This window comes from Helianthus annuus, chromosome 9 (genome assembly GCF_002127325.2).
Source record: "Helianthus annuus cultivar XRQ/B chromosome 9, HanXRQr2.0-SUNRISE, whole genome shotgun sequence".
NCBI classification, from domain to species: Eukaryota; Viridiplantae; Streptophyta; class Magnoliopsida; order Asterales; family Asteraceae; genus Helianthus; species Helianthus annuus.
The window spans coordinates 115,593,816-115,607,624 of NC_035441.2; positions in this window are offsets into that span (position 1 = coordinate 115,593,816).

The following is a 13,809-nucleotide window of genomic DNA, read 5'->3' on the forward strand; positions in this document are numbered from 1 at the left end:
CGATGGACTCCGACGACCTGAACTCACGAGTATGACCTAGGGAATGCGTGCTGAATGCCCAAGAATCGAGGCAGAAACACGATCCCGAAAGTCGAAATGTGACGACAGGTCTATTGAGAATAGTCGAATCGCTTTGGGTAATCGATGTCTAATAGCCGCAGACAATCTATTTCCCGATTTTTATTTGTTTCGATTCTGAGCCCGCAACTGCTGACTCTGATAATTCGTCGATTTTATGTGTTTTTTTGTTTATGTGTTTAATTTTGGTATTTATTCGATTATTGCTCTCACTTCGATCGACACACACGACCCGCATTGCTCTCCTATCTCAAAACGCTAACAAGTCGCCACAATCCAGACGACATTATGCTACGATATATGCTTATACTATACTCGACATGCCATACGATTATACTATACTACTCGATATGTTATACTATTCGATATATTATACGCAATCGACACGCGAGCTCTGAATGGTAGGTTTCTGTATTCTGACTGCTTCTGTGTACTGATAGGAGGATTACGTGATATTATGTGCCTCTGTGATTCTGTGCTCTACGTGCTTATGTGCTTCTGTGATTATGTGATTATGTGAATCTGTGATTTCGTGCCTATGTGTTTATGTGATACGTGCTTCAACGTGTTCCTGAGCTTTAGTAAAGTAGTAGACGTGTGAGGTGAGATTCGATTTTGATGTGTCTGAGACCTACGACGATGTCTGTTGCAGACCATGTCGTCATCCGGACACCGAACCCCACTTACCCAACAAGAAAAGAGAGACATACGTCTTGCTGCTATCATCGCCAAACAAGTAGCAAAAGCTGTGAGCGATGTCTATGAAAACGTCAGCAAATCATCTGAGGAGTTGAGAATTGAAGCTCCCAAAGATGCTACCAAGACTGTTTTCAGCTTCAAACAGTTTAAGGCATGCGGACCAAAGGAATTCACCGGAGAAGATGGCCCAACAGCTATATTTCAGTGGTTTGATTCCATCGAAGTCACTCTGCGCCAAAGCGGCTGTCCAGAAAATCTCCGTACCCTAAACGCAACCGACGTCTTCCAGTCCCGAGCTCTAGACTGGTGGATGGCCGAACGAAACAAACGCGGGAATGATGCAGCTTATGAGCTGACTTGGAAAGAGCTGAAAGCCATTATGATGGACGAATTCTGCCCTCCCCATGAACGCCAAAAGCTGGAGGACGAGTTTTGGAACATTAAGCAGAAGGATGGAGATAACGCAGCCCTAACGGCTCGCTTTAAACAGCTTAGCATCATCTGTCCCGATCAAGTCAAGACGTCAGACATGGCCATCAAGAAGTACATTCGAGCTCTACCCGATTATGTTGCCGATTTTGTTCACGCTGCGAAGACCTCATCGATTGAAGAGACTTACCTGTTTGCCGCCGAGATTAACGACAAGCGAGTAAAAGCTGGTTTCTGGGATAAGCCCTCCAAGTCTTTGCATCAAGCCACCACTGCACCAACCGCCGAAACCGCCACTGCTCAACCATCCAAGTCATCACGCCGCAAGAAGAAGCACAACAACAACAACAGCTCCAGCAACAAGAACTGTGCTATCACTACCACTGCTGCTCCCCTGCAAGCTGTACCGGCTCAGCAGCAGTCTCATCATCGACCAGCACCAGTTACCCAAGCGCCGCCAGCAAAGCGTGCTTACACAGGTCCCCACCCGCTCTGTCCGACATGCTCATATCATCATCCGGTGGGTCTTGCCTGTCGTTTCTGCGCTCATTGCAATTTGTACGGTCATTTCACTGCCAACTGTCGCTATGGTCCCCGTAACACCGCAACTCCTGCCACTGCTCATCAAGCGTTACTCCCAGCCCCGCAAGGCCAACAAGCAGCTCAGGCACGCGCGATCAATGCTCGAGTCTGCTTTGCATGTGGTGATCCTAACCATTTTGCAAACATGTGCCCGAACAGGGTTGTGAAGCAAGAGCCCCAGCAGTAGCAGCAGCCTCAGCAGCAGCAACCAGCACGCGCCAGAACCTTCAACATCAATGCTCGTCAAGCCCAGGCTGACAACAACGTGGTTAATGGTACGTTCCTTGTGAATGGTATTTATGCATCGTGTTTGTTTGATACTGGAGCCGATAACTGCTTTGTGTCGTTTGAATTTGAGAAGCTCCTTAATCGTAAACGCTCTTATCTCCCCTCGTCATTCGAAGTTGAAGTCGCTACTGGAAGAACTGTCGCCGTTAATTCTGTTCTTTGTGATTGTACTCTCGAGCTCAACAATCACATCTTCCCAATCGACCTCATTCCAATGCAACTCGGAAGTTTTGACATCATAGTAGGCATGGACTTTCTTCGCGAAAACCCCATGCTGAAGTTGTGTGCTTCGACAAGATGATTCGATTCTCGCTCGCGAATGGTGATTTATTGTGTGTATATGGTGAAACTGCTTCGAAAGGTCTCAAGCTCATGTCATGTATCCAAGCTAGCAAGTATCTCCGCAAGGGATACAAAGCTTTCTTGGCCAACATTGTAGTAGCGGAGAAGGAAAAGAAAAGGAAGACAAAAGTTAAAGACGTTCCCGTGGTCCGTGAATTTCCTCAGGTGTTCCCTGATGATCTTCCCGGATTACCGCCAAGTCGTGATATCGACTTCCGTATCGACCTCATTCCTGGAGCTAACCCCGTAGCCAAAGCCCCTTATCGACTCGCGTCGTCCGAAATGCGGGAACTCTCGAACCAACTCCAGGAATTACTTGAAGAAGGCTTTATTCGCCCGAGCACCTCTCCTTGGGGCGCACCAGTCCTTTTCGTTAAAAAGAAGGATGGGTCGTTCAGGATGTGCATCGACTACCGGGAATTGAATAAGTTAACCATCAAGAACCGTTATCCCCTACCTCGCATCGACGATTTATTTGATCAACTGCAAGGTGCTATGTGTTTCTCGAAGATCGATCTACGCTCAGGCTATCATCAGCTACGCATTCAGGAAGAAGATATACCTAAAACCGCTTTTCGCACCCGTTACGGCCATTATGAGTTCGTTGTTATGCCTTTTGGTTTAACCAATGCACCCGCGGTTTTCATAGATTTGATGAATCGTGTGTGTAAGCCTTATCTCGACCGTTTCGTCATCGTGTTCATCGACGATGTCTTGATCTATTCCAAATCGAAAACCGAACACGCGCAACATCTACGTTTGGTTCTCGAGTAACTCCAGGGGAACCGACTCTATGCCAAGTTCTCCAAGTGCGAATTCTGGTTAGAGGAAGTTCAGTTTCTGGGTCACATCGTGAATAGTCAAGGTATCCATGTCGATCCTGCGAAGATTGAAGTAGTTAAGAGTTGAATTACGCCAAAGAACCCGTTTGAAGTCCGTTCTTTTCTCGGATTAGCGGGCTATTATCGACATTTATCGAAGGATTCTCAAAGATCGTTGTGCCGCTTACCGCTCTTACTCATATAGACAGACCTTTTGTTTGGGGAACTGAACAAGAGTCTGCTTTCCAAACCCTCAAGCGCAAGCTTTGCAATGCTTCTGTTCTCATGTTGCCCGACGGGACAACGACTTCATTGTCTACTGTGATGCTTCCAACCTTGGTCTTGGCTGTGTTCTCATGCAACGAGACAAGGTCATAGCTTACGCATCTCGTCAACTCAAAATCCACGAGAAGAACTATACAACTCATGATCTCGAGCTAGGCGCGGTTGTTTTTGCATTAAAGATTTGGCGACACTACCTGTATGGTACCAAGTGTACGATCTTCACCGATCACAGGAGTTTACAACACATCTTTGATCAGAAAGAACTCAATATGCGTCAACGCCAATGGGTAGAACTTCTCAACGAGTACGACTGTGAGATTCGTTATCACCCAGGCAAGGCAAATGTCGTTGCCGACGCGCTCAGCAGACGGAGTTATTTGCTCAGCCTTCGTAATACCCAAGCCCAACACGATCTCGAAACCCTCATCCGCGAAGCCCTACATGCTTGTTTTAATGAACGCACCTTGAAGAAGGAGAGAATCTATCACGATGGAGCTCAGCTTGTAAGCAAATCGAATGGGATCTTCTATTTTCTGGACCGAATTTGGATCCCTAAGCGGACCGAATTGTGAAAGATTTTAATGGACGAAACCCACAAATCTCGGTATTCTATTCATCCCGGTGCCGATAAAATGTACCAGGATTTTCGCTACAAGTACTGGTGGCCGGGTATGAAAAGGGATATCGCTCTCTATGTCGGAAGATGCCTGACTTGTGCAAGGGTCAAGGCTGAACATCAAAGACCCGCTGGCTTACTCGAACAACCGCCAATTCCTATATGGAAGTGGGAGAGTATAGCTATGGATTTCATAATAAAGCTTCCGCCCACGTCATCAGGTCACGACAGCATTTGGGTTGTCGTTGATCGTTTGACCAAATCAGCCCACTTTTTGCCAATATGGGAAGACTACAAGGTAGAACAATTAGCCCAAATCTACACCGACGAGATCATTTGTAATCATGGTATGCCTCGTGACATGATTTCTGACCGTGATGCTTGGTTTACCTCACGATTGTGGGAAACGTTTCAAGCAGCTCTTGGTACGTCGCTTAACTTAAGTACCGCATTCCATCCTCAAACCGACGGACAGACTGAAAGAACGATCCGTACTCTTGAAGACATGCTCTGTGCGTGTGTCAAAGACTTCGGCGGTAATTGGAACAAATATCTGCCGCTAGTCGAATTCTCGTACAATAACAGTTATCATACCAGCATCCAGATGGCACCATTCGAGGCCCAATATGGAAGAAGATGTCGATCGCCTATTGTATGGCACGAGATCGGTCACTCGCAATTAACCGGTCCTGAGCTGTTACAAGAGACGACTGACAAAGTCCTCCAAATCCGAGACAACTTGTTGAAAGCTCGAAGTAGACAGAAAAGTTACGCCGATAGGAGACGCAAGCCCCTGGAATTTGATGTTGGCGACTACGTACTCCTAAAGGTATCACCTTGGAAGGGTGTGGTCAGATTCGGCAAGAAAGGGAAACTAGCACCTCGATATGTTGGACCTTTTAAGATTCTGGAAAGGATCGGAAAAGTCGCCTATAGACTCGAACTACTGGAGGAACTTAGTAACGTCCACCCGACTTTCCATGTGTCAAACCTCCGAAAATGCCTGGCTGAGCATGATCTAATTATACCTCTCGACGACCTTCAAATAAATGAAACGCTACACTTCGTGGAGAAGCCTGTCAAAATCATGGATCGCCAAACCAAGCAACTCAGACGCTCGCGCATTCCTATTGTGAAAGTCCGATGGGAAGGCAAACGAGGCGCAGAGTTCACTTGGGAACTCGAAAACGACATGAAGGCGAAGTACCCGCAGTTGTTTAAATGAAAGTCTAGAGAGAGAAAGTAGAAAAAGGTGTCACGGTGTTGTGCAGCTTTTAGCCAAATTTTGGGACGAAATTCCCTAAACAAGGGGAGGCTGTAACACCCCGTGTTACCAAAAGTCAAAGTCAAAGTCAAGATTGACTCCTTTGACCGTAGTTAGTCTATTTTTATGTTTATGATCACGTTAGTTGTATTATGTGGAGTAATTAATTACAAACGAATTAATCGAAGTTTATTTATCGATGCGAACCGCTTTACGACTTTGAATAATAGGAAGTAACAATGCGATAAAGTCAATTAATCAGTAATCGAACTAATCTAATCATCATCGAACTCGAGACTCGAATTACGCGAACTTTGGTGTTAATATACGTGTGTGTGTGCCTTATGTGTTACGTGTGCGTGTCTACTTTATGTTATGTGTGGTAATCAATCGAAACTCGACTCGAAATCGAAACTAAATCGAAACTCAATCGAAATCGAATCATGATAATTGGTGGAGAAGAGATAGTGCGAGGTATAGATGATTGTATGTTAGATATAGTGGTTGGGATTAAAAGTAATTTGAATAGGAAACTCTATCGTATTCTCATCAATCGCAATCGAGATCGAAATATCAAAAATCGTCGCACCGAGCATTCGAATCGTGCAGCTGAACGATCAAGCTACCAGCCGATCGAACAGCCAGCCAATCGGACTGCTGTCCGATCGGACAGGCTGTCCGATCGTGCTGCCTGACCGATCGGCCAACACTTTCCTCTTATGGCATCCTATGAATACCCCTTGTTACTCTCAAACCTTCTGCTTTTGGAAACCTCTGACCGACCAGCTCGTGCTCCCCTCTTTTTCTCAGATTCCTCTCGATTCCGGTAAGATTTCATCCTAAATCTTGTACTTTCTTGATCTACACGCACTCCTACATCTTTCTATCCTTCAAATCTTGATTTCTAACCGTGAAATCATCAAGATTCAAGTGTTCTAGGGTGATGTCATCATGGTGTTCTTGAAGAACTTCATGTTTAGCTTCAATCCATCAAGAATAACTTGGATCTAGCCGATTTCCACATAAACAAACAAGGATCTTTCATAGATTTGAACATTTACACGGTGAAAAGGATTGAAAGATGGTTTTTCAACTTTTTTTCAACTCTTTTACACTCAATGCCTTCAAACCGATAGAAACGGAGCTTGTGCCGACTTGCTAATCATTCCGGTGGTTGCATGACTCAAGATCCGGATTCTATCCACGAGGTTCACCAATTTCGGGTTAAACCTTAAACTCCGTTCCGAACGGTTCACCGGCCGGATTTGGGTGATTCCTGTCCGATCAAGAGGAACAAGTAAGAACGAGGGTTCTATGGTTCAACTTGCGGTCAAAACACCTCGATATAATGACGAACAATCAGGGCAACCAAGTGTTAGACAAACAGGCTGATCAGGTCAGGATGCTGACCGATCGGACTGCTGTCCAAACGGACAGCCAGCCGATCGGACAGTCAGCCGATCGACCAGGCCAGCCGATCGGCTAGCACATGGTCCCACACTTGAACAATTCATTGAAGTCTAGTATTGAACGAACTGCTGTTCGATCGGACTACCGTCCGATTGGATTACTCTTCGGATCATGAGATACTATACTTCAACACTTGGTCGATTTTCAATGCACTAGGAGTGCCACCCGATCGAACAGCCGTCCGATCAGGTGACACACCCTGCTAAGAACCTGTCTGCTGAAGTACCTAACCGATCGGTTAGCCGGCCGATCGAATGCTACAACGAAAACTTCAAAAAGTCAAACCATCATACACAAACACATCCTTCTCAAAGGAAGAAACAATCCACTCGAACAGCCATCCGATCGGCCTACCGACCGACTGGACAGCTGTCCGAACGGACTGTTAAGCCGAACGGCCAGCCGTCCGATCGACCAGCTGTCCGACCCTCCGACATTTGTTTTCCGTTTTACGCGTTGCTTATCGTTATGCTATCAAACTATTCAGGCTAACCCTACTCTCAAGTGCTCCCTTCAATCCATCAATCGCTGTGAGTATACTCGAACCCTTTTTGCTTTAGCACTTTTGGGTGTTACATACGTTACCTATTCTAAATCGCAATCAAACACACTACTCAATTACTTTAAACGCTAACCGTTACCGCATGCATTACGTGACTAAATGAATGCTTGTTGTTATTTTTACACGTGGAATGTTGTCTACCTGCCTTAACGACGATAGTACTATAGTTTGAACTCAGCACCCATTCACACGGGGGTTGTTAAGGACAATTACTTGCATGGATTACGGTGGTAATCATGTATTGCGAACTGCCTCGGGCAGTCAACCCGCAGTCATTGGTATCGATAGATCCATGTCGATAATTAACATGCTTCGTTTTCCTCTGTGTACGTGCTGGTTATGCGTAAACTATTTTGAACTCTATTATGCTATTATCAAACTTGTATGCTCACCTTTACATTTTATGTATTGACTTTATTTTAACGTATGTGACAGGTGTTTAAGATACTTATCTGCTAGGAAGGCGAAGCTAGAATAAGAGTCTAGAGCATAGTTGTCTGTAGATCTTGCAGCTTGAGTCTCTAGACATAGATAAACAATATTTATATTTAAATCTGAGTTGTCGGAACAGAATATTTGACTGGACGTTATCTGTAATAATTTGTTTGCTATTTGAGGTACGGTGTGGGACGTATTATATAAATTGAATGGTAATGATAGTTGTTATGGAAACTTCTGGACAATCTGTTTCGCTCAGTGCCATGCCCCGATGATTCAGCAATCGGTTGGGGTGTGACATCTGTTTCTTGAAAGTTTGATTTCTAAGTCCACACATTATTTTCATACTTGTTGAAATCACTTGCCAAAATTTAGTTAAAACATTGTTTTCTGGGACCAATGATCCTTGTTTCACAAATCCTCCTCTCCGTTTATTGTTATACATACAAATCAAAACTCAATGGTAAAGTCTTCATGGATTGATTTTGCTATCTAAAAAGGGTTCTTAGCGATGAAACAAAGTACTATGTTCTTGAGGCTCCATTTCTTAGTGTTCATCCATTATATGCTTCCAAGGAAACTTGGTTTGATATGTTGATGATTCGAATGTAGTGTCATACCTTATGTTGTCAACTAACTATGTCTGAAGAACTCCACCCTGAGCTGGAATATTGTGACATCCGTGGCAAAACTAGGTAAACCCTAATCAATACGCACGACTTGTTGGGTTGTAGACTTCTCGACACCTATGGGTGTGGCGTGATAGTTAGGGCAGTCGGCCCAAGTCGCGGCCCATTGGGCTTCAACCCTAATTGTGTAGTCTATATATTGATTTATTGTACTTGTAATGTTTAACACCTCAATAAAATATCCTAGTTGTCACCCGTGGACGTAGTTCAGTTTAGACCAAACCACGTAAATCCTCGTGTTCGTTTATTGCTTTCGGTGTCATGTTCGTGTTCGTGTGTGCACCCGGTCCTAACAACTGGTATCAGAGCTTAGGCTCGTTACACACGGAAAGAAATCGGTAGAAAAGAGTGTTAGGTCATTTGAGACCGTTGGTACTTGTTTTAGATGGTTCTGGATTGGTTTGGTTAAGTTTATTAAGCTTTAGAAAGTCTAGGGGCTAAAATTGTAATGTTTTGATAGTAGCAAATCTGACTTGGTGTAATTAAGATACCAGCATAATTATAATTATGCTGGCAAGTCAGATCCTATATAAACTCATGTAATGGTGCCCTAGCCAAGGTTTTGGCTAGTTTCTTTGGTGAAAACTCTAGTGTTGTGATCTTCTTGTTATTTCTTGTGCTTAATCCGATTTCCAGGAGCTTGTTAACGTTTATATCAGTTGGGAATTCATACAACACTTGTTGTTAATCATCAAACCAAGATCTTCATTTTCATCTTTTGATTTTTCTTGACTTTTACATATTCAAACACCTAATCAATAGGTGTTTTAGACTAAAACAATCAACCACTGTGATCCGGATTGATATTGGGATCTACAATTTGGTATCAGAGCCTTAGTGCTCTTGTTTGTTGTGTTTTTGTTAAGATTTTTCAAAGTTTTGAAGGTTTTTCAAAGTTTCTAGTTTTTCAAATTTTTGGGCTTAAAATGGATTGATTTGGTATGTTTAATTGATAGGTTTTTGTTAATCAGTGATTAGGGAGTCATTTTGGACATTTTGATGCAAAGAAACATGGTTTTTGGGTCGATTTTGGGTGATTAGAGGGTTTTAGCTCGTGTTAAACCCTCTGGTCAGCATAGATAAACTTGAACGCAGCGGAATTATTTTGAATACAGCGGAATTATTTTGAACGCAACGGAATTATTTTGAATGCAACGGAATTATTTTGATTGCAACGGAATTATTTTGAACGCAGCGGAATTATTTTGAATACAGCGGAATTATTTTGAATACAAAAAATTTAGTTTAAATACAACAAATTTAGTTTGAATACAGCAAATTTAGTTTGAATACAACAAATTTAACTTGAATATCGCATAATTAACAATTTCGCCGATCAAACACAAGCGAAATTGTTAATTACCGGCGAAATAGCGTCATTGACCCTGTAGCGAATTTATCGAAGGCGACTTTGAGGACAGTGATAAAGAACCACATCGTTTTTATCACGGTGATCGGCGAAATTAGCCAAACTAACATGTTTGTTGTATGTTCCAGCGGAATTAGCTATTTTCTCTTGTGCAGGATTCTCACCCTGTCCAGCGATATTATCTCATCAGTGAAGATATCGGCGTAGTCTTCTGTGTCCTTGTGTTTCCAGATAGTTCTTCGGCGAAATTAATCACGTTTCCGGCGAAATTGCTCTTCATCCAGCAAATCAGCGAAATTAGTGTTTGTTCAGCAAAATTTTGTCAAAAACCAATCAAAATGTCTTTGAATCAATTGAACCCAATCGCTCAAGCTGAACTTGAGATCGGAACTTCTACAAGACCACCAAAACTGAAAGGATCGCCTGACTTTGGTACTTGGAAGAATCGCATCAAATCGTTCTTTGAATACACTGACTACAACCAATGGATTTCCGTCGCTGTTGGACCCCATGTACCAACGGTGGTTCGAGGAGACGTGATAGTTGCTAACACTGACCCCACCACCTACACTGAGGATGACAAAGCCCTAATCCAACGCGACCGCCGTGCACATGTTGCCTTAACCATGGCTTTGTCAACTGATGACTGTAACATGTTTGAAGAATACAAAACTGCAAATGAACTCTGGCTCGCTTTGATCGAATATTACGAAGGAAACGAAGAGCTGATTGAGAGCAAAAGAATCATGGTGCAGAAGCAATACGACATGTTTTGTGGAATTCGTGGAGAAATCCTTTCCGATCATACCAGTCGCTTTCGGAATATGATGACCAAGATGAAGAAGGCAGGAAATCCTATCACTAATCTTGCTGCCATAAAGAAACTTTTGGACTCGCTTCCAAAAGAATGGAGCCTACAGTGCATGATGATCAAAAGGGATTTCCTCAACAGCATAAATCATGTCACTCTATCCGATTTGATTAACACTTTGAAAGCGTTTGAAATGGATGTCAACAAACGTGAAATGAACACAGCTGGTTATACTCCAAAGTCTGCTCAGTCTACTACAGGATTGTAGAACGTGGCACTTCTTGCATCTGAAGGTGTCAGTCAACAAGCTTTAGACACGACTTACTTCAACGCTTCCGCAAGCGCATCAAAGGCTCCACAGTCCAGTGAAAAGACAGTTGTGCTCGGTGACACTCAAGCTGAAGAGAATACTGAAACAGAGGAACAAGTTCACAAAGCACTCATGGCAAAAATCTCAAGCGAGTCTTTATCTTCATCGTCAAAACCCACCGAGAAACAGGCTATTGGGATCCCAAAAGGAGATGATGCTACCAACAAGGGTCTGAAGAGTATTCTCACTTCCTCCGAGCCTGAGAAAGACAAGAATTCTGAAGAAGCTGAAAAACCCAAGGAGCATGTTCCTAAGGAGTCATCTGATGGGAAGAAAGAAAAGGGAAAAGTCTCAGCAGCAGCAATGAAAACTGAATCCTCAAAAGAAAAAGCTGACAAAGACTTGGTAAATAGCATTCCACATAACTTTAAAGTAAAGTTATGCACACCAGCATGCGTTGATGTCGTGGCACATTACAAATCTCTTAATCTAGAATTTGAAAGGCAAAAAGACAAAGCTTTAAAATTTAATAAAGAACTTAAACAGAACAAGGCCGCATATCAGAGAAAGTTGAATTCAACTTTAGCTGAAATGCAAACTCTAAAAGAATTTGTTTTTAGAAAAGATTTCATCATAAACGATCTCACTGATAGACTAGGAAAAGTTTTGAACGAAAATAATAAATTACAAATTATCATAGACAAATGGAATGTCAGTCAAAAGGCCTTTACTGACATCAAAAACTGCCAACGATCAACGTATGTAAAAGACGGGATCGGGTATAAGGATAGGCAAGGAAATGAAAGAAAACTTTTCTTTCCACCACGTAGCAAAAACTATGTGCCTATGCCAACTCCTCATCCCGACAATGATTTCATTGATGAAAAGGCCTCTGTAGAACAAAACGATTCTTTTAAGAATGAAACAACCGCTAATATTCCTAAAAGTAATGCAGATTCATTTGTGTGTAAAGAAGATGTGTGCGATAAGGATGAAGACTGCGACGGTTCAAAAATAGGAATAGGCTATTCAGGCGACAGTTATTCCACTGTTAACTGGTTCGCCTGGAACTGTGATAAGAGAAACAATATTCCGGATGACTGTAAGGGCCATGTGCCTACATTTAAGACCCGTGATCATGAACATGTTATGTTTGAATGTCATGATTTAAATTCTACATTTTGTGATGATAAAAATGTGTGTGAATCTCCTATATTTGTGCCAGAATTGAAAAAGAATAGTTTTGGAAAATTCCTCACCGAGGAAATTCCAGAATTTATTCCATCTCGAACAGGTATGACAGATTCAGAAAAGGAAGTCACTGAAGAAACAAGCAAAGAAGATTCAAGCTTTTCTGCCTCAGAAAATGAAGAAGAAACTTCAAGTTCTGATGAAGATCAAGAATCAGAAAATTCAGGTGAAGATCAAACAACAGAAGATCAAAGTTCCGAAGATTCAAGTGATGAAATTACAGACAAATCAAGTGAAGATCAAACCTCAGAAATTTCATCAGATCCCGACAATGATGAAGACTGCTCGGAAGATGAAAGTCGTATTGACAAGAAAATGAAGAAAGCTGAGAGTTCAAGCTACACCGCATCAAAAGACTCCTCAAACAGCTCAAGACACTCATCACATACATCATCTTCTAACACCAAAAAGCCCAGACGCAAACGATGTTTTCGCTGTGGTCATTTAGGACATACAACGAAACATTGTAAAAACAAGAATTTTTCTGAACCAGAATACAATTTTGTTAAAAATTTCACAGAGCAGTTTGATTACTTTAAGAAATATGTTAAAAATCTGGTTAATTCCACGATAGATCCAAAGTGAAGCAAATCTGGGTTCCCAAATCAAACTGATCAGTGTACATATTTGTATTTCAGAATAACTCTAGAAATGGCTTCGGATGCTCATGGTATATATTTGGCATGTGGATAGTGGATGCTCACGGCACATGACTGGCTTAAAGGAACTTCTGAAGCATTTTCGTTTTGTCGATGGTGACTTCGTATCCTTCGCCGGTGACAAGAAGGGAGGAAAGATCGTTGGAGTAGGAGATGTTATTTCTGAAGCACTTATGTTGGAAAACGTTCACAAGTTCATGACAAAAGAATATCAGCTCTAATCAACGATGCAGAATATGTCTTTTTCAAGCCTAACTACTCAGCTCCTCACAACAAAAGGTCGTCATCCCCACAGAAGTCTTTGATAAAACTCGTTGCAACCAGTTGGTAGCCTGGTTAGAAATGGTTAATTTCCTTGAGTGGAAATAAATCTTGTCATCTTTAATTGTTTGTAAATACTCTATCTTTTGATTTAAAAAAAATGTAGGGGGGATATTGCAGAAAATTAAATTTGATGCTTGTGTCTGACTCCTGTCAGAAGAAATGATAGGAAAATTGCTAACACTTGTCATTTCTTGAGAAACAGAAAACAAAAAGAATCGGGGTACCAAGCAACGACGTGTCAGTAGATTCAGCAATACCAACGAGTAAACTGCTATTAGGTGGCAAAACATAACATCTACACAAGGATTCTGGCTTTCCTCAGGCATTACGCATCATTGTGGGTAACACGTTCCGGCATATGGCTTAATGGTCTTGAATCTTGCGTTGACAGATTGCCAAAGTCCGAGATTTCGGATCTTTATATTGGTTTTTCATTCGGGGATATCATAGTCGCTCTTCTGCTGCATCCAGATAAATGCTGACCTAGACGCTATGATATCTTTTCAAGAAAAGAGCCAAAGA